Source organism: Lithobates pipiens, unplaced genomic scaffold, assembly GCF_037356315.1.
Source record: "Lithobates pipiens isolate NorthernLeopardFrog02 unplaced genomic scaffold, aLitPip1_a1.2 Scaffold_18, whole genome shotgun sequence".
Lineage (NCBI taxonomy): Eukaryota > Metazoa > Chordata > Amphibia > Anura > Ranidae > Lithobates > Lithobates pipiens.
The window spans coordinates 344,264,378-344,286,266 of NW_027507758.1; the positions used below are offsets into that span (position 1 = coordinate 344,264,378).

The window sequence follows — 21,889 nt, forward strand, 5'->3', positions numbered from 1 at the left end:
CCTGTACCCATATTACAAAAAGGAAAGATGTGGGGACACCAGGCCCTATATACTCAGAACAGCAGTATACAGGCGATGCAAACAAGACAGGGATTGTGTAGGTTTGTTGTGTTAAGTAGAATCTGTTTGTAATTTTCAACTGGTACATTTTTAAAGTGTAGCTCCAGTCAAAAAATCTATTTTTAAGCTTTTTGGAAAACATAGGGAAGGGTTATCACCCCTGTATAATTTGTTTTGTCGTCCATCTTTTTTCATCTCACTTGCTGTTGTCTCCTTCCGTTTGCAAGTAGGAGATGTTTGTAAGTTGGATGTTTGAAAGTAGGGGCCTGCCCTATATGCTCTGCAGAAATGGCGGAACAAGGTGTTGGTGTTGTCACAACATTGTAAGCCCTCAAAGTGACTCTTGGTGGGTGCTGGAGCGCCCTGCTGTGAACGATTATATCAAGAATTGTAATTACATGCCATTGTTGAACAGTGGTAGAAAAATTGACCTTTGGTGGTTGTGGTGCTGGTGCCACAACACTATAAGTCCTCACCGTTACTCTGGGTGGGCACAGGAACGGGCCCTCCTGTGAACTATTATATCAAGAATTGTAATTACATGCCCCTGTTAAACAGGGGCTGAAAAATTGGGCCTTAGGCACTGGTGCTGGTGCCACGACACTGCAACCTCTCCCATGTACTCTAGTTGTGGTGCAGGAATGAGCCCTGCTGCAAAGCATTGCATCAAAAATTGTAATTAAACGCCCCTGTTAAACAGGGGCTGTAAAATTGGGCTGGTGACATCACCCAGAACCAAAAATGTTCTTCCAACATATCAGCGGAGGAGGAAGAGGATAGACAATCAACATAACAGGACAGTCACTCAACATCAGCATAGGTAGTCTTGAAGGGATGTGATATTTCAAAAAAAATTATTCGGTTACATCAGCTTCAGGTGCTTGGTAGCTGTGGGTGATCCAAGACTGATTCATCTTGATGAAGGTCAGTCGATCAACTGAGTCGGTGGACAGGCGCACCCTGTGATCGGTAAAAAAGCCACCAGCAGCACTGAAGGTGCGTTCCGAAAGAACGCTGGATGCAGGACAGGCTAGTAGCTCAATTGCATACTGTGCAAGCTCTGGCCAGTGATCCATCTTCAAGACCCAGTAAGCCAGAGGATTTTCGGTGGGAAAGGTGTCCAAGTCTGACCTTGCCCCTAGGTATTCCTGCACCATGTAAATCAGACGCTGGCGATGGTTGCTGGAACCGATCATACCTTGGGGCTGCGGACTAAAAAATTGTCTGAACGCATCGGTCAGACGGCCACCTTCTCCACCGCTCCTTCTGACCGATGCCTCAGCAACACGTTGTCCAGGACCAGGAGTTTGTAACCTCCCAGTCTCTGGGAACGCATTGCACAGACCTTTCTGCAAGGCCTCCCGGAGATGTCTCATCCTCTGCTCCCTCTGCGACGGCAAGATAAGGTCGGCAACCTTACCCTTGTACCGTGGATCAAGGAGAGTGGCCAGCCAGTAATGGTCCCTCTCCTTGATCCGAAGAATACAAGGATCCTTCCGCAGGCTTTGCAAGATCAGGGAGGCCATGCAGCATAGGGTAGCTGAGGCATTCGGTCCGGAGTCCTCTGGGTCACTAATGACAACATGATCTGCAGCTACCTCCTCCCAGCCACGTACAAGTCCACGGGTTTCTTGGGACTGTAAATCATCCCTACAAGACTGCTGCTGCTGCTGATGCTGAGTGCCAGCATCCACCTCCATGCTGACACAATCATCCTCCTCCTCCTCCTCCTCATCCTCTTCCTGTGTGATGGGTGGCACAGCAGGAACACTGTCCTGATAAAGGGGGCCATGAGAGGCAAGGAAGCCCTCCTCTTCCTGCCTCTGTTCTGCCTCAAGTGCCCTGTCCATTATTCCATGCAGCGTATGCTCCAAGAGGTGGATAAGAGGTACAGTGTCACTGATGCATGCACTGTCACTGCTCACCATCCTTGTGGCCTCCTAAAACGGTGACAGGACAGTGCATGCATCCCTTATGCCCCACTGGCGTGGTGAGAAAAAACCGAGCTACCCTGACCCTGTCCTGGTGCCATAGTCGCACAGGTACTCATTGATGGCCCTCTGCTGCGTGTGCAGCCACTGCAGCATGGCCAACGTTGAGTTCCACCTGGTGGGCATGTCACATGTAAGTCGGTTCTTGGGCAGGTTCAACTCCTTTTGGAGCTCAGCCAGCCGAGCACAGGCATTAAATGATCGGCGGAAATGCACACAGACTTTCCTGGCCTGCTTCAGGACATCCTGTAAGCCCGGGTACCTGCCCAAGAACCGCTGCACCACCAGGTTAAGGACGTGAGCCACACAGGGCACATGGGTCAGTTGTCCTTGTCGGAGGGCGGAGAGGAGGTTGGTGCCATTGTCGAAAACCACCATTCCTGGCTTAAGCTGGCGTGGCGTCAACCACCTCTCGGCCTGCCCCTGCAGAGCTGACAAAACATCTGCCCCAGTGTGGCTCCTGTCCCCCAAACAAACCAGAGCAAGCACGGCATGGCATCGTATTGCCTGCGTACTTGCGTAGCCCCTGGAATGCCTACGGAGCACCGCTGGTTCTGAGGACCGAGCACTGGAAGAGGCCATGGAGGAAGAAGAGGAGGGGGTGGAGGAGAGAGGTGTGTCACAACCAGTAGTAGCATTTTGGAGGCGTGGTGGCGGAACAACCTCCAACACTACTGCACCTTGTCCTGCATCCTTCCCAGCTGCCAGAAGAGTGACCCAATGGGCCGTGAAAGACAGGTAACGTCCCTGTCCATGCCTGCTGGACCATGAGTCAGCGGTAATATGCACCTTACCGCTGACCGCCCTGTCTAGCGAGGCAAGGACATTGCCTTCCACATGCCGGTAGAGAGCCGGAATCGCCTTCCGTGAGAAAAAGTGTCGTTTGGGGACCTGCCACTGAGGGACCGCACATTGTACAAACTCACGGAAGGGGGCAGAGTCTACCAACTGAAAAGGCAGCAGTTGAAGTGCTAGCAATTTGGCCAAGCTAGCATTCAACCGCTGGGCATGTGGATGGCTGGGAGTGAACTTCTTTCGACGGTCCAGCAGCTGGGGCAGGGACATTTGCCTGCTATAATCGGACGTGGGTGTACTGCAGAGTGCCCGGAAGCACTTGGCTGTGACACACCTAATTCTACACCTTCATTCCTCTCAGAGCAGGTTTCAGAGAGGACTGAAGGTCTAGTGGGGTTGGAGATGCCAGCTGATGAGGAGCAAGGAGAGGTCCGCTTTGTTCTTTGGTGTGGGTCTTTGAGGTACGCTTGCCAACGAGCTGCATGGCAGATCAACATATGTCTGGTCAAGCATATGGTGCCCAAGCGGCTAATGTTTTGGCCACGCGAGATACGCTTGAGACATATGTTGCAAATAGCAGCGGTGCGATCTGATGCACTCGTCTCAAAAAAGGCCCACACCAAAGAACTTTTAGAATAACGCGCAGAGGCAGCGCCCTGCACAGGCAGAGCTCTGCGGTGTGATTCAGTCAGTGTGCTGCCCCTAAGCTGGCCCCCGGAGGGCATCCTGCCTCGTTGGACATGTGCCTCCTCCTCCTCCCTCCTATGAGGCACCCACGTGGAGTCAGTGCCCTCATCATCCCCTCCCTCTTCATCGCTGGAGCAAACCTGGCAGTATGCTGCAGCTTGTGGAACATGACTGCCAGATTGCTGTCCTTCTTGAGCATCCCCTCTCTCTGCGCTCACGCTACTGCCTTCCTCTAGCCGAGTATCATCATCAGTGCCTACTAAACACTGTGCATCCTCCTGGAGCATGTACCCAACACTGTGCTCAAACAGTTCAGGAGACTCCTCAGGAGGACGTGGTGGGTCAAGGGAAGGAGTCCCTGATGATGACATTGAGAGGCGGGAAGACGATGGGTTGGCAGCTTCTTTGCTAGTACCCTAAGCCTGGGTGAGAGAGGATGAGGAGGATGAAGAGGGCTTGGTCATCCACTCTACCAAGTCTTCGGCATGTTGCGGCTTAACATGTCCAGCTGCCGAAAAGAAGGACAAGCGTGTCTCATGGCCATGTGCTGATGATGACGATGCACCGCGTCCACGACCAGCACTGTTGTCTCTAGACACAGAGCCTGCTTGCCCTCTTTTATCGGCTCGTGTCTGTCTGCCTCTCCTTGTTGGCCTTCCAGACATGGTAATGGCCTGAAGAGAGATGGGAAAACCAGCATTCGGGTAGTGTATATTGTGCTGGAGGCACACAACACCCACTAACTCCTACAGATGGCTCAATTAGAGAAGAGCTATGTAGGTGGATATAACGGTGTATACTGCGTTCAGAGCACGCAGACAGCACGCACAATCTCCTATAACTGACTGCAAGTTTTATTTAAAAAGAGCAAGATAGCTAGCTATATAGGTGGATATAACCGTGTATACTGCGGTCAGGGCACGCAGACAGCACGCACAATCTCCTACAACTGACTGCAAGCTCTATTAAAAAAAGAGAAATATAGCTAGCTATATAGGTGGATATAATGGTGTATACTGCGGTCAGGGCACGCAGACAACAACCACTACAGAAGAGCAAGAACGAAAAATCGTCCGATAATATACTGTGTTGAACACCGAACACCCACTAACTCCTACAGACGCCAATACACTACACAAGGCCGCTGCGCTGGCGGCCTTATATAGTGTGGGGCGTGTACTACACAGCCTGAGCTATGATTGGCCACAGGCATCCTGCCTGTGGCCAATCATGGCTCTCCTTGCTGTCGGCGCTGTGATTGGCCAAGCATGCGGGGTCACAGTGCATGCTTGGCCAATCATGAGCCAGCAATGCACTGCGGTGGCGCAGTGCATTGTGGGCCATGAGCGCCACATGAATTTGGCGCGAACAGCCCATAACATTCGGTATTCGCCGAACGGACGAACAGCCGATGTTCGAGTTGAATGTATGTTCGACTCGAACACGAAGCTCATCCCTAGTGAACAGTGTAGTGGACAGTATAGTGTAGTGATCAGTGTAGTGGTCAGTATAGTGTAGCGGACAGTATAGTGGTCAGTGTAGTGGACAGTATAGTAGTCAGTATAGTGGACAGTGTAGTGGTCAGTGTAATGTAGGACAGTATAGTATAGTGGACAGTGTAGTGCAGTGGACAGTATAGTGGTCAGTGTAGTGTAGTGGTCAGTATAGTACAGTGGTCAGTATAGTATAGTGGTCAGTGTAGTTCTCAGTGTAGTGGACAGTATAGTATAGTGGTCAGTGTAGTGTGTAATGGTCAGTAAAGGAATTAATCAAGTAGGTTAGTGTAGTGGTCAGTATAGGAATCAGGTAGGTCACTGCTATTGTATTTGAAGGGACTCGGGGAGTGCTAAAAGTCCGCAGGTTAGGGGGTGCAAATTACTTGCCTTGACCCGGGTGCTGACAACCCATGCTACTCCACTGCCGCCCAGTAGATGGCTCACTGCGGGTCGATCAACCAGGGACAGTGGGGAGACAGACGACTGACCAGCTGAGATCCGGAAACTGGGTAGGTAGTAGGTGGATAGCAGCACGTAACAGACCGATAAGCAGCTACCATGGTGGGGGCACAAATCAGCTTTAACACGGAAATTCAGGCTCACTTAGCTTATTCGCTCGGGGGGAATGCCTAGGAGCTCACAGCATCACGCTGCTGCTTGGCGCCATGTAGTAACTCCGCCCCTCCGTCATCTGCACTTCTTTCTGATGAGTATGTGCAGCTGGAAATATCCCCTACTTTGAGACATATGAAGGGTGGTACAGAGGATTCACTTGGAGGAACAAATCAAATATCTGCACTGTATCTCCCACCTGCAAGCTTAGTTCTTCATTTGTTTTGCTTGAAAGTTGTAGATGGCCACTCCGAACCTCTCTCTCCTGCTGGAGTAATGTTTTTGCTTGGTTAACGTCTGGTTTAAACTTATGTTAAAAGAGAACTATGTCCCAACTTTTTTTGGCCTTAGTTCTCTTTTTGTTCACAAGGTGACATTTAGTATGTTCTCCTGTGACAAAAAAACTCATGTGCATGTGGCGGGCCATTGCCCACTATATCCTGCCAGTGCAGATCAATGCTGCAGCTGGTACAGATCCTGACAATACTGTCGAGATCCACCCTGCCGCCTGATTGACAACTGCTCTGGCTCACTAGAGCCAGAGCCATCTGTGCCCGCCCCCTCCCTGTCTGTTCTTCCATTCAGCACTAGAGAATCGGAAAGGGGGGGGTCCCTGTGGGGGTGGCAAAACTATGCATATGAAGTAAAACATGTATAATAGCCACCAAATCTGCACAAACCATTAACAAATAAATCTAGTTGTATGTATGATTTAATAACGAGGTGCTAAGTTGTTGTGGTTTGACAATATATACTGCTCAATATCTCTGCAACTATACCAGCAAAAACCTGGCAGAAGCAAATGGCGCGTTTGTTTTTAAGATTCAGCAATGTGGGGTGTAAAGTGGGCAGGGTTTCACAACATATAACACACAATATCTCCGCAACCAAAGCGGCACAAACGTTTATTTTTGCAGCATAAACCAGCACAAACGCGGCACAAACGAATGGCGCGTTTGTTTTTCAAATTCGGTAACGTGGGGTGCAAAATGGGCGGGGTTTCACAACATATAACGCACAATATCTCTGCAACCAAAGCGGCACAAACGTTTATTTTTGCAGCACAAACCAGCACAAACGCGGCACAAACGAATGGCGCGTTTGTTTTTCAAATTCGGTAACATGGGGTGCAAAATGGGCGGGGTTTCACAACATATAACGCACAATATCTCTGCAACCAAAGCGGGACAAACGTTTATTTTTGCAGCACAAACCAGCACAAACGCGGCACAAACGAATGGCGCGTTTGTTTTTCAAATTCGGTAACGTGGGGTGCAAAATGGGCGGGGTTTCACAACATATAACGCACAATATCTCTGCAACCAAAGCGGCACAAATGTTTATTTTTGCAGCACAAACCAGCACAAACGTGGCACAAACGAATGGCGCGTTTGTTTTTCAAATTCGGTAACATGGGGTGCAAAATGGGCGGGTTTTCACAACATATAACGCACAATATCTCTGCAACCAAAGCGGCACAAACGTTTATTTTTGCAGCACAAACCAGCACAAACGCGGCACAAACGAATGGCGCATTTGTTTTTCAAATTCGGTAACATGGGGTGCAAAATGGGCGGGGTTTCACAACATATAACGCACAATATCTCTGCAACCAAAGCGGCACAAACGTTTATTTTTGCAGCACAAACCAGCACAAACGCGGCACAAACAAATGGCGCGTTTGTTTTTCAAATTCAGCAACGTGGGGTGCAAAGTGGGCGGGGCTTGCATTAAATTGAATGTTTAATATCTCAGAAACCGAACCGGCACAAACGCTAATTTTTGCGGCACAAATCAGCACAAACGCGGCACAAACGAATGGTATATTTTTATTCAGGTTTTACAAACATGGGGTGCCAACTTCACACAGCTCACAAAAAGCACTATATTCCTAAACAATGCGCTACACATTTTATAAAATAGGATACAGAACCCCCACCCACCCAAACTGCCCTTTTAAAATATGAATGCAGGCAGAGAGATCTCATTATTGGTCTGTGTCAATACTTCATCATTATTGCTCACATACTGGATTTGAACGCTGATGGAAAGGAAGATGCAATGTATCAACTTTCCACTAGAGGGCATGTATAAACTGCAAAACGGAATGACAGAATAGTTTAAACTCAAGAATCATGGTATTTAGCACAGAAAATGTAATCAAATGTATATGCACTGCATCTTGTACAAATTTTGTATCTATGGTGATTTTCTAGGTTTATCTTGATATACATTGCACTTATTATGTTATATCTATGCTTACTCTCTGTACTCTCTCTATGTACCAAATAAAAATCGTTTGTAAACAAAAAAGAAAATGTAATCAAAGAAAATCTGCACAGTATAGATTGACATATATAATAAAATGAACAAAAAGTAGCCTTTCTACACAAACTTTGGACATTACTTTGAATTTAATGAGTAATCAATTTAGGCAAAAGTCAGTCCAGCCATAGATTCTGTAAATGCTGTTTTTATATATAGTTCCTGCATGCTATGAACACCAAATCATGTATTGGCTAGTCAGCAGTTTTACACTTCAAAAACTAAAAAGAAAAAAAAAAAAAGAAAAAATTATAAGAAAATCTACCTATTGTATCTAGCTATGGACCTTGAACAGCTGGCTGTCCAGTTCCATAAATCCCTACAGCTTTCAGGAAAAGTACATTTATTGCCTAAATCTCCATCTGTGAAATGTAGGCCAAGTGTTCCCAAGTTGCACAGAAATATGTGGCAAAAGCCACAAGTTCAGGTTCCAAGTAGAACGAAAAGTTTGGACACAATGCAATAAAAAAAAAAAAAAAAAAAAAAAAGAAGTATCACACACACACACACACACACACACACACACACACACCATGGGCGGATTCAATGGGGAAATACTGCATTATTAAAGGAGGACCACCAAATAGGACACAGAACATAAAACATTAACACAAGAATGAAGGAAAGCAAAACCTGTATGGCTATACTTGTCTGCAATAGTCATGAAAACAATTTATATAAAACCACGACCTGTGTTGGTAGTATTCCTTTTCAAATACACAGGTCTATCAAAATCAAATGCATGCTTGTAATTCCAAAGACAAATACTCTGCTAAAAGAAAAGCTGTCACAATAAAAAATATGTGGAAGGCCATTGCTGATATTTCCTGAAATGAATAGTTACCCAACCATCATGTACTATATATGCTTTGCTTCAGCATTATACCTCTGAATTTACTTGGTATGCAAGTTCTGGGTCAATGACCCAGAAGTATTGAAGCCAGACACAAAAAGGAAACTAGCATTTTAAAGAAGTAGTAGTCAAAGCTTTTTTTGTTCACACTTTTATGGATCACAGGTGTGCACCTCATTCTGCGCTCCTGTGGCCTGTTTTCAGCCAATAGCGGGGAAAATTCCACTGTCAGCTGACATCATTCAGTCAGTCCAGGCTCTGGATCTAGCCCAACTTTAAAAATGGAAGTCCATGCAAAATCTAAAATCCCTGCATCTATAGACACCAGGGATCTAACACCAACTTCTATATCCCTGTAAAGAAAAGAAAAGAAAAAAAAAAAAAAAAAAATATGGGAGTATACATACCTTTTTGGAAGTCAATCTGACCAGATCTCACACTGAGCTTCTCTGTGTATGCAGGTGGAGAGGAAATGGAGGACAATGGAGGACGTCACTTCCCATTCATTTCACAGCCGTTGTCCTCTGTGTCATCTGCAAAGCTTCTGCTGCTGGCGATCGTGTCGGAGCGGATCAGATCAGCTTCCAAAAAGGTATGTATACTCGTCCTTTCTTTACAGGGATATCCCCGGTGTCTATAGATGCAGGGATTTTAGATTTTGCAAGGACTTCCACTTTAAAATGTTGGAATCCACCCAGACATCTGGGCCGTCAGATAGCTCAGCCTCATCAAGCTGCTGAGAGCCTGAGCCAGCCCCTCCCACCCTCTCCACATCGCTGGATCAGATCAGGCTTGGGTAAGAAAAAAAAAAAAAAAAGGGGGGGGGGGGGGTTGGTGGCGAGGAACAGAGCAGAGAGCCAGTGGAACAGTGGACTGTGGAAAAGTGCTTGTAAAGCCTTAAGAAGATTTTTTTTTTTTTCCTTAATGCATTCAATGTATTAGGGTATAAAACCTTATGTGCTGCAGCTCTCCACCCCCTTTTTTTTCCTACCTAAGCCCGATCTGATTCGGCGATGTGCACAAGCACGTTTTTGGATGAGAGATGGATTAGCAAAAGAGCCCCAAATTTTGGGTTGTCCCCAGAAAACAGGGGAGGGGAAATCTTGCAATGGGGACACTAGTTCTGATGGCCTGGGGGTCCCCAAGGGATTTTGTTAATTTGTAGGGATTTCCTCTCACTTTGTTTGGCTATGGCAAAAAAGTGATGGGGAAATCTCCCCAATGGGACACAGATGGAAAAAATAAGTAAAAGTTGTTCCTGTAGTTTTCCTGAAGGCAAGTCCTAATTATATATTTTCAACATCATTTGGTTTTTACAGATGAAAAATATCAAAGGCTAGGCTTGTTAGCAAAATTCCAAAACACTGCCATTGAATGGCTTGCATACAATTTTTAGCCTGTCACAATGTTAAGCTACTGCTGAAGATTTCTGCATAGAAGTCTTGACTAGTACGCCTACTGGGAACTTCTAATTAGAAGCTTACTATAGAGGAAAGTTGAAGACTAAACAAGGCTAAAGCTTACCACTAACAGCAGCACATGAAAGACACACAGAAAAAAAGAATGTAGGCAGAGCTGAAATAAATGCATGTTTATCCTGGGTATAGGCTGCACAGTGTTCCTAATTTAGGTTTGGCTTATTACATGGACATGAACTACAGTTCTCTCAGCTAACAGTGAATCACTGGAGAAACAGCAAGCCATAATGCTTCTATTTAAATAGTTTATAATGAAGGCTTATTACACTTTATAATCCCTCTGACTCACTATATATTCATCACAATTTAAAAGGGAAACTCCAGCTTGCAACAGTACAGGAAGAGAAACTCTTGGCTGGTTATACACTGAAATGGGAAAGTCAATTATTAACCATGATCTTTGTAAGATTTACATGTGTAAAAGGTTTTCCTTTCATTTCATAAGCAAAGAGCTTCTCTGTATCATATGACCATGACAACATATTGGCCTTCTAGATCCTTTTTGGCCATTTGACACATTGCTGTTAATTCAGCAGCCAAGATAAATCAGGGTAACTAAAGTCTGCTACCATAGTACATGGCTAGAATACAAAAGAAAAATAGTCAACGCTGGGGAGGAGGGGGAACCTACAAACTAAATGTATACTACGAAAACCAGTTAATTCACTTTCAAAGGACGTCAGCATAGTTCAACTATCACCCAGCAAATACCAAGAATTAATAACAAATGTGGTAACATAACGCCCTCTACTGGGTTTGTCACTGAAATACATCTATCCATCATTGCTCAGCTCTCTCTATATCTCTATATCTATATCTATATCTATATCTATATCTATATCTATATCTATATCTATATCTATATCTATATCTATATCTATATCTATATCTATATCTAAAAAAAAAAAAAGGTAAAAAAACACTGCACTCAGGAGTAAAAGGATTTTGCAGCACAGAAGCCTTTACAAATAAAAGATGGTAAATGCAGTGTCACACATTTACTTGCATACATGGACAGAAGTGTACCCCTGGATGCAGTCTGTCTGGAGCTGGTCTTCTGTCCCTGTGTCCCAAGCACATCAGCCACTTGTCGCTAAATCACGTAGTGCATCATTTGACCAAGTGACTGTACCGGGGTGATGCCTGCTAATCACAGCTCAATTGCCATTACAAGCAGCAGAAGGGAGACTCTTAACACCCCCCCACCCCCCTCCCCCGCAAGTCCACTGGCTAGTTGGAGACCCATACAAAGACAGGATCAGCTTTGATCCGGTCTCCACTATGGTAACCCTGAAGCGATAACATGACATGTCTGGTTTACCTGGATATCAATGGCACCATTTTTTTCAAAGAACAAAAGTATTCAAAAACACCAATATTGGTCTTTTGAATACTTTTAAGTACAGAAGAGGGATTTGGGGTCTTCTAGACCCAAGATCCCACCATAAAGAGTACCTGTCACATGCCTATTGCTGTCACAAAAGGAGGTTTTAAATACCTTGTGACAGCAAACAAAAAAACACAACCAATATTGAAAAATAGTGCCCCCGCCCCCATGGTAGCGCACAAAGGCGAACAAGAGCATTAGTCCTGCACACATGTGACGTATCGCCGAAAACAGATCATGTACAGTAATTCTAGCATTAGACTTGGTCTGTGTATATATATATATATATATATATATATATATATATATATATATATATTATTTTTTTTTCCAAAGCAATTTTCTAGCAAAAAAAAAAACAGATTGTTACATGTGAACAAAAAGTGCCAGAGAAGGTCTTCATGCAGTTTTAAAATTGGAGCACCAATCCATAAACAATGCAGTTATCTGTAGTAAAACTCCTTTACTGCTTGTGATCCTTCAGACTAGTTACAAAAACCTGGGAACTGTAGATTCTCATTGCAAGTGCCTCAGGGACACACAGCCATATTTCAGTGTGATAGGAAACTTCTTTAGGTTATCAGAAGATATACAGGTTTTACTACCACTGTGGCAATAAAATATTCAAACAATTGGCTGCCTCCTAGAAAATAAGACATTTAACCAAGAACAACCAACAGAAAAAATAAACGGATACCTAAGAGTGCAAAAAGGCAATTAGGTTGCCCATAAATGGCGTGAATTTCTATCCTGCAACCGCAGTTTGCACAATTCCCCCATCAAAACAGGCAGTGTTGAGAGGGGAATCAGTAATTGTCTTCTCCTGGGGGGAAAGCCGCCCCCCCCCCCCCCCCACCGGGAGAAGACAGTGATTATTGCTAGTGGTTATAGAAACCGCTGGAGATAATCCCAAGAGAATCCGGAAGGCTGGTTGTACACAAGCTGATCGATCAACTTGGGTACATTAAGCCTGCCCATTAACTGTTCAAATCTCAGCTGGTTCAGCAGATTCAAACCGTGTATGGCCAGACTAAGTTTAGTGTGGGTTTGTCTACAATGCAACCCCCATGTCTAGTTTGCAGCTCTGCACTCATGTTTACATGCATTCATAATGCGTTTGCAACACAATTGCAGTGTTTTTGGCATTATTGGTCATCTTTTTCTACTGTGTAGTATTCTACTGTGTTGTTTGTTTAAATGGAAAAAAAACATTAACGCACAGCAAACACACATGAAGCACTGCAATTATGTAACCTAGGCTTAATGAAATACATTCATTTTTCTTACATATGCGTTCGTACTGCATTTACAAATGCGTTTTATTACATCTAGTGAAAAGAAGCCCTAATTTAAATAAAAGCACCGCAACTTGTGTCCTTGCTTGAAGTCAAATCATACAGTTCCTGTGTTTTCTTCTAATGCTTAATGAAGTCGGAAGAAACCACAGACGATGGATAGGGATTCAAGCAGCAGACAGCTCTTACATAATTAATTCCCAAGGGTTCTGGTAACATTTTTAAATTCCTGGACTTGTGGCCTCGGCTATGCATGTTGCTTAAGTTTCAGCTCATAACTGCAATGTCCTCACAATGTCACCTTCGGAATGGGCAAATCTGTACCTCCAGACCATCTCCAGAATAAGGACTGCATTGTAATTAAATTATGTGCTGGAAAGGTGCAGTAACAGGTCTTTAATTTTCTAATCAACCATTTAGTATATGTACAGTACACAGAACTCACATTTCCCACGCTTTCATGTGGAAAGCCATGAATGGACAAGCCAAGGCAGCTGAAAAAAATCAGAGACATACAGTCTGATGCACACAACCTCAAAACAAAATATGTACTAGTGACCATCACCGGAAACTCAGTAAAAGCATAGCAATAGAAGTGGCAACAGTACCAACACTGGAAGTTAAAAACACTCTGCAGCAGTAGATCACAGGATAATTGTGTAAGGAAGAGGTATATACTGACCTATTTTCAGCACGCTCCAGTCTAGTATTGGGATCTCCCACCATAAGCCCAAGATGCCTACAGGGGAGGAAAGAGCAGCTACGAATGCCTGGGAGCGGCGATGTCACACACAGGCTTCTACGGCCCATCTATCGCTTCTTGGCCTTTTGGCTAAGATCAAGTGTAGCATCTGTTCTCATCAGTTGCCAGAGGAGGCGCTGACGTCACTCCCGAGTGTGGGGAGGGCAGATGCAAATCCAATGGTGTCATTGCACCTGGAAGGGCAGTTTCAGTAGGGGGTAAGCGTCTGGGCATCCCTGCTGGTGTCAGTGGGGCCTGAGTCTGAGCCATACAGAAGGGTGCTCCTGGTAAGGATGGGTGCTGCATGCGGTCTGACCCCAGAGGGTCAGGTCCTTAGCCTTCTGGCCTAGATTGGGGTAGCTCTAGTTCCGGGTCCTCTTCTGCATGCAGGGGAGGAACGCTTAGTATCTTTGAATGTAATTAGGTAGGAGTGATGGGAGCGGGGGTTGAGCTTGTTGAGGGGCAGGCTCTCCCCGAGCTTTCTGAACTTCATGCCTTCCTGACTGGAGTGGGGGCTGCTGTGGTCTGGGCTGTTGGTCAGGGTGGTCCTGAAAGCCTATGGTGTAATATCACTCCAGGGGTGCCTGAAGATCACCGTGAGTGAGGGTCACATTGATTTAGGGCACCTTAGTCACTGCACCATAACACACGTTTTTAACACCTGCCTGCTGGGCTGGCTGGGCCTTTTGGCTGGGACCGGAGGAATTTTTATTCCTGGCCGGAGGGCCTGGCCATTGTATTGCACAATGGCCACTTTTTCACTCTCCTCTACTTCCTTCTCCCGCACTTTTTTTTTTTATTTATTACCTTTGTCATGTTTTTGTGTTCGCCACTTGCACATGTGTGACGAGTAGGGTCACAGGTCCTTGGGCCTGTCCTGAAAGTCTGGGGAGGGGGGTGGACAAGGCCTTCTGGCTTAGTTCTCGCTCTTTCTGGGGTCTCCCTTCGGGGGAGCCCTATCTAGTACTTGGGTGGGTCTGTTTCGGCCAAATAGACCATGATTTAAGTACTCATGTCCCTGTCTGGAGCCTAACACCCCAAGGCCCTCTAATTTCAGAGGGCTTGTGTACCCATTGCACTTTTGTGCTTCACCCTTTATGTGTGCGCACATTTTTTTGGCACCGGGTGAAGTTTGAGTGGGTTTCACATGCCCTGGTCTTTCAAAAAAAAAAAAAAAAAAAAAAAAAACAAACACACACATCCATTGACAGTGCTCCCGCTTCTCCCCTGCAGCCACCACTGGCTGACAAAGGGGAAGCTGGATCACATGACCAGACCGGAGAGACATGAAAATAGGCAAGTATATACACCTTTCTTACACAGGTCAGTAAGCATAAAGGTTAGGAGAGGGGACGGGACAGTTTTAAGAGTAGTTGTGTGAAGCTGGAATTCCACCTTTACCACTTGCCAAATGCTAAAAGGCGGACGTTTTGTGCAGAATCACACATACATACACACACACACACAAACACACAAACACGCAATTCAGCACTTCTGGGTAGGGAATGAGAGTGCCGCTTCTGCTGTGATTAGTCACATTATCCTCACAACCACTGGTCTTGGCATCCTCCACACCTGCAACTGACAGACTATGCAAATGAATGCCCATTAGCTACAATTCCCATTGCATCATTAAAACTGTAGTTTCTCGTAACGGCCTCACATTATACCTCCTCTGGGGACCCTGCGGAAGCTGGTTTTTATGAACAGCCCCGATGACATCACAGATTTTACTGATTTAGCAGCGAAACAGAGAGGGAATTTAGTAACAGATTAGCAGGTTTTAGATTTACATAGCCAACACCACAAATTTTTACTTGCATGCCGGATTTCAGTTTTTTTTTTTTTTTTTTTTTTTTTTTTTAATTGAGGGAAAAAAAAAAATTAAGTAAGGGAAGAGCTGACCATGCACCTTGCAGATTACACAATCATTGTTACTTAAAAGATAAGTAAGGGTTTCTTTTTTTAGCTGTATATTTACCTTGGTGGATGCAGCATCGGTACGATGCCGCATCTGTCTCCCGACACCTCTGCACTGAGAACCGAGCGATCAAACATTGATCGCTCTTTTTTTACAGCTCCCCGAGCAGAGAGCTGCCGTTAGTCACAGCTCTCTGCTCATCTCCCTCCGCAGTCATTGAATCGCTGGACTGTGGAGGGGCGGAGTGAGCCATCTGAGGCTCTCAGCGGCTCACTCAGAGGCTGAGCCGGGTGTCAGTCCAGGCACCTGGTAGATCCAGACTCCCATTGTCGGGATGACGCGGTGCCTGGACTGATATCCGTGACGTGATGTGACCGTAATGCGTCTCGACGGTCACATCGTTTTGGTCCGAACGCTTGGTTCCTGAGATCCAGGGGGTGGAACGCACGCCAATTCAAACAGCAAAAGCGGCACAGCTAGGTTCCAATTCACCCGGTTTGATACGTTCGTTCCCTCTAGTGCCGAGGTTATGGCACTTTTACAGTAAGAGGCTATTTGGCCATTTTTTTTTTTTGTTATTTTAAATAAAACTTTATTATGCCATGGTCCGGTTCTCTCTATTTTTTCCTGAGCAAACATGGATTGAAACAATATCACTGTTACACCTAAGCAGAAGAAGTTTCTCCATCGAGGTTGGCAGTTCCCTAAACCTGCTAAAGCTTCACCTGACCTTACTTTTTAAATAAAAGGGGTCAAGATGAGTAGGCTACTTACCATAATTTCACTGGGTGCTGCGTTTGTCCATTCTTCCGAAGCGATGACAGGACACAGGATTTATTCCTACTCCATTTTCTATGGACAATTTGTTTATTTGAGAGATATAGATATATCTATATCTATATCTATATATCTCATTCACTTTTTTGAGTTGATTATATGTATTCAATGTATATTGCAGTATGTACTGAATAGTAGGATACCTGCGGTATTAAGCACTAGAGCACTTTATTGTTACGTCTTTATTTCAGCGCCACCTTTACCATTTCACAACCCACAACTCACAAAGTCAAGTTTCTTTGCACTTTTGAGGGGAGCAGCTTATATATTTATTCACTTGTTTGTAGTCCAAGCGCATGGGTATTCCAAAATTATTTTGGTTTTTCTACTAATAATGAAAAAATATATGCATTTATTATCTGGACAGTGAAAAACCTGTTTCATATTGAGTACAGCAATTGATAAACATACAAAAAATATATACATTAAAGATCATTGCCCTAGAAATAGATCATAGCATGAAAGTACACTACACAGTGTGGCATAAAATATCATCCTCCATGTTTATGTGACTTTCAAAACAGAGTGGTATAATAAATCGTGAAACCAAGCAAAAATCAAATAGACTGTCCATATAAGACTACAAGACATAAGATGCATCCAGACATGCCAGACCTATTTTGTGGCAAAAAAAAAAAAAAAAAAACACCACGCACTTCCTCAGGGGTGGGTGCAGACTGCGAGACTGAAACCTGGAGGATGCCTATAATGTCTGTACCAGGAACTGTGGTAGATTGGACCCACCAGGGAGTCAAGCAGACACACACACACACACACACACACACACACACACAAACGTGGTCCCACACTGTGTGATGTGGAAGGTGGGATGCAGTGTTGGAAAAAAACAAAAAACAATTGGTAAATTGTTTGTGCTCCATTTCAATTGCCACAACAGGGAAGACTGAAGACAGGCTCTAGGTTTGGGTCTCGCAGGTTCCAGGCTTCGTTCATAATATACACCCAGCCCTAAGGAAGTGTTTTTTAGCCACGAAACATGTCTGGCATACAAGCATATCTGGATGCATCTTATGTCTTAATACAGGGCTCGACAAAACCCGGGCACCAGGTTGCATTTGAGACTAGAATGAGCGACCTGGTGCCTGGGGCAGCACAGCTGGGGGTATCCTGTCTCCGTGGACACCCCCGACACGGTCGCGTTGGGCCGTGCCGCCACTGGCCGGTAATTGAGGCCGCGGCTTTGAGGCCTTCTGCGGTCCTATGATTCCTAACAGAATCTGGTGCCCTCTTGTGGTGGCCGTTGGTATGACAACCAGCAATGCTAATGGAGCTTCCCCTGCCCATCTCCTTCCCTTTATTTAGAACCCCTAAACATTATATATATTTTTTATTCTAACACCCTAGAGAATAAAATGGTGGTCGTTGCAATACTATCTGTCACACCGTATTTGCGCAGCAGACTTACAAGCACACTTTTTTTTTTTTTTTTTTTTTTTTTTTTTTTAGGAAAAATAATTTAATAAAAAAAAATAAAAATAGTAAGACAATATTAAAGTTACCTCAACATTTTTTTTTATATTGTGAAAGATAATCTTACGTGGAGTAAATTAATACTCAACATGTCATGCTTCAAAATTACGCCTGCTCATGGAATAGCCACAAACTTTTACCCTTTAAAATCTCCATAGGCATGTTTTGAGTTAGAGGAGGTCTAGGGCTAGAATTATTGCTCTCGCTCTACCGATCACGGCGATACCTCACATGTGTGGTTTGAACACCGCTTTCATATGTGGGTGGGAGAGGGAGCATTTAAAAAAAATAAAATAAAATTTCTTCTTATTTTAACTTTTATTTTGATTTTTTTCACTGTTTTTAGAAAAAAAATTGTCACTTTTATTCCTATTACAAGGAATGTAAAAATCTCTTGTAATAGAAAAAAGCATGACAGGTCCTCTTTAATATGAGATCTGGGGTCAGAGAGACCTCAGATCTCATATTTTACACAAAAAAAAAAAAAATGTCATTTGAAAACAATAAAATAAAATGTCCCTCTAAGAGCTATGGGCAATGACTTGGAGAAGCTATGGGCAATGACTCGTCTCCATGTCAGGCCAGGGACAGGTCCAAATCGCCGTTACCGACCTGGCTCCTAACTTTAGCTGGTTCCTAGATTCCAAGCAAATTTGTCAAGCCCTGTCTTAATAGACGGTCTATTTGATTTTAGCTCAGTTGGATTCATGATTATTATATCACTCTGAAAGTCACAAACATGGAGGACAATATTTGATGCCACATTGTATAGTGTATTTTTATGCTATGATCCATTTCTAGGACAATGGTCTTTAATGTATATATTTTTTGTTTGTTTATCAATTGCTGTACTCAACATGAGACAGTTTTTCACTGTTCAGATAATACATACATCTACAATATTATTAACTAATTTTCTGGCCATATTAACCACTTTCAGACCGGACCAATTTGCTGGTCAAAGACCAGACCACTTTTTGCGATTCGGCACTGCGTCGCTTTAACTGACAATTGTGCGGTCGTGCGACGTGGCTCCCAAACAAAATTGACGTCTTTTTCCCACAAATAGAGCTTTCTTTTGGTGGTATTTTATCACCCCTGCGGTTTTTATTTTTTGCGCTATAAACAAAAATAGAGCGATAATTTTGAAAAAAAAACACATTATTTTTTACTTTTTGTTATAATAAATATCCCACAAAAATATATATAAAAAAACATTTTTTTCCCTCAGTTTAGGCCGATACGTATTCTTCTACATATTTTTGGTAAAAAAAAAAAAAAAAAAAAAAAAAAAAAAAAAAAAAAAAAATCGCAATAAGCGATTATTGATTGGTTTGCGCAAAAGTTATAGTGTTTACAAAATAGGGATAGTTTTATAGCATTTTTATTAATAATTTTTTATTCTTTTTTTTTTTTTACTAGTAATGGCGGCGATCTGCGATTTTTATTGTGACTGCGACATTGTGGGGGACCCATCGGACATTTTTGACACATTTTTGGGACCATTGTCATTTATACAATAATCACTGCTAAATAAATGCAGTGATTCCTGTGTAAATTACACTGGCAGTGAAGGGGTTAACCAGTGGGTGGCAGTGTAGGGGTTAAGTGTTCCTAGGGGTGTGTTACTAACTGTGGGGGGGTTGGGCTTTCATTTAGTGTACACTGATCTCTGCATGGAGTACAGAGATCAGCGTCACTAGTTGCTAGGCAGAATGGAAAAGACCAAGTTAGACTTACCGGTAACTTGTTTTCCAGAAGTCTTTCAGGACAGCACCTGAGAGATAGCGACTCCACCCTCCTCGTTAGGAAACACCTTCTTCCTCCAGACTTTAAAGGGAGGCGCCTCCCTACCACACATCAGTTGTAGAAGAGAACCTCCGGCCCCGGCTGGAACACATAAACACATACGTTAGTCACAGCGTAGCATAATATAATACCATAGGGCGGGATGCTTGCTGTCCTGAAAGACTTCTGGAAAACAAGTTACCGGTAAGTCTAACTTGGTCTTTCCCAAGGCGTCTTTCAGGACAGCACCTGAGAGGATAACAGAGACTTACCCCTTAGGGCGGGACAACAGCTTGCAGGACCTTTCTGCCAAACGCCTGATCGCTGGCAGAAGTGAGATCCAGTCTATAATGTTTCACAAATGTGTGAAAACTCGACCACGTCGCCACCTTGCAGATCTGCTCAGGGGTGGCACCAGCTCTCTCTGCCCACGTAGACGCCAGAGCTCTGGTTGAGTGTGCACAAATTCCTGCTGGAGGAGATAACCCTGCCTGGGAATATGCCTCTGAGATAGCTAATTTCAGCCATCTAGCTAAAGTAACTTTAGAAGCCTGAAAACCCTTTTTTCTTCCTGAGAAAAGTACAAACAGTGAATCTGAACGCCTGAAGGACTCCGTCCTTTTTAAATAACTCAGCAGAGTCCTTCTGACGTCCAAAGTATGGAAAGAAGTCTCCTTATTTCCTTTGGGGTTAACACAAAACGTTGGCAGTACTATGTCCTGTATACGGTTCTGAACTGAAGCTACCTTCGGTAAGAATTTTGCATCTGTTCTAAGAATAACTCTGTCAGGAAAAATGGAAAGATATGGTTCTTTAATTGACAGAGCATTTAGCTCACTGATCCTGCGTGCAGAGACAATGGCAATCAGAAACACGGTTTTTAATGTGAGAAACCTAAGGGAAGCCTCCACAAGAGGCTCAAAAGGCCCTTTTGTTAGAGACTGTAGGACTACCGACAAATCCCATCTAGGAAAAACCTTAACAGGAGCTGGCCTAGATCTTTTAAGAGCTCTAAAGAACCTGATCACCAGCGGATCTGAGGCCACAGATTTTTCTAAGAACACCGTCAGGGCTGCTACTTGCACCTTCAGGGTACTAACTGCCAGTCCCTTGTCTGCACCATCTTGTAAAAACTCCAAGATGGAGACAAGGCTCCCTGTCACCTGGGCGGCTGACAAACACCAAGTTTCATAACGCTTCCAGACCTTAGAATAAATGGCCCTCGTAACCCTTTTCCTACTTGCTAAAAGGGTCGAGATCAAACGGTTGGAAAACCCCTTGCTCCTAAGGAGCTGCCTTTCAGAAACCAGGCCGTGAGAGCCAGGCTGGCCACTCCTGGATGGTTCACTGGGCCCTGCAACAACAGATCGTGTCTGAGGGGCAGACGCCAACAAGGCTTGATTGCCAGGCCTAGAACTGTCGAAAACCAAGCCCTTTTTGGCCAAAAGGGCGTGATTAGAATAACTGGTACCTTCTCCCTCTGAATTTTTCTTAAAATTAACGGGATTAACTGAAATGGGGGGAAAGCATAGCAAAGACGAAATTCCCATGGATAAGCTAGCGCATCTGTGCCCAGCGAGCCATCGCGACTGTCCAGGGAAAAGAACTGGGGAACCTGGGCGTTCACCCTTGAGGCGAACAGGTCTACTTCTGGTAAACCCCATTTTCCGGCAATCATTGTGAATACCTCCGGATTTAGAGACCATTCTGCTTCCCGAATAGCGTTTCTGCTTAGGAAGTCCGCTACCCTGTTTAGATCCCCTTTTAGGTGGACTGCTGATAGGGATAACAAATGTTTTTCCGCCCACCGAAGAATCTCCATGGCCAGTACCTGAAGCGACCCGCTTCTTGTACCCCCCTGTCTGTTTAAATAAGCCACTGCCGTGGCATTGTCTGTTAGGACCTGGACGTGATGGGACTGCAGTTCCTGAACAAACAACTCCAGAGCTAAGGCAATCGCCTTGAGTTCCCTCCAGTTTGAGGACCTTATTGTCTCCTCTTTGGCCCAGGACCCCTGAGTGAAACGTGTTCCTAGATGGGCTCCCCACCCCCAGGAACTGGCGTCGGTTGTTAGTCTTTTCCCGACTGGAAAAGCCCAGACTAACCCTTCCGATAAGACCTCCTGTCTTTT

At 44.6% G+C, this 21,889-nt stretch overlaps 1 protein-coding gene and 1 pseudogene across 2 annotated transcripts in view; one reads left to right on the forward strand and one right to left on the reverse strand.

Moving 5' to 3' along the window:
* Positions 1 to 21,889, reverse strand: part of SMAP1 (small ArfGAP 1) — a 453,919-nt gene that overhangs the window by 408,758 nt on the left and 23,272 nt on the right. The window lies entirely within an intron of this gene.
* LOC143990579 (U2 spliceosomal RNA) lies at positions 13,792 to 13,902 on the forward strand (annotated as a pseudogene).